Source organism: Myotis davidii, unplaced genomic scaffold, assembly GCF_000327345.1.
Source record: "Myotis davidii unplaced genomic scaffold, ASM32734v1 scaffold1330, whole genome shotgun sequence".
Lineage (NCBI taxonomy): Eukaryota > Metazoa > Chordata > Mammalia > Chiroptera > Vespertilionidae > Myotis > Myotis davidii.
This window is the reverse complement of record NW_006283826.1, coordinates 911192-911882: the sequence shown is the minus strand read 5'-3', so window position 1 is coordinate 911882 and position 691 is coordinate 911192.

Sequence of the window (691 nt, the reverse complement as noted above, 5' to 3'; positions counted from 1 at the left end):
CTTTTCTTCATGGTCATCGTCCTGCAGAATTTGTCATCAGGGCAGCGTTCAGAATGTCCCCTGAACCAGCTCCTGAGTCCTGGACCGCTCAAAACCAAAGGAGGTTTACAAATCACCGGCCCGCCCAGCACTGCCCTTTGGGGCTGGGAAGGGCTGTCTGTGAACAGCCCACAGAAGGAGCAGGCGGGGTTTAAACCAATCATTCCAAGCCGCGATGGAGGTCATTTCCGATTGTGAGGGAGAGGAGAGCACTTGAGGGAGACGTGCCCTGTGAACCAGGACACTGTGTCCTGGATCTGGTCCCGTGGGTCCCGAAGTCGGTCCTGAAGCAGCGGGTGTTGGTCGTCTGGGGACGTGTTAGAATTGCCGAGACCACAGTGACGACTGGCAACCCACAATTCTATACCCAGCACAACCGTCAGCCAGGAAGGAGGGTGAAATAGACACATTCACATAAATCAAAGGAAAGCTTTTCTTCACCAACAGGCGTGCTGCAGCAGCGACTGACATCCACGCATGCAGAAGAAGGTAACCAAGGGCAGGAGGAGCGTGGACTATGGGGAAGTGGCAAAAAGAAATCGGCAAATAGGGGGTAAGCCGGAATGGAATCGTTGTATTGAAGAAACAGTAACATCGTGTGTTTTTGAGGAAAAACATCACGTGGAACTAAATACTTGTCGCAGAATAACCT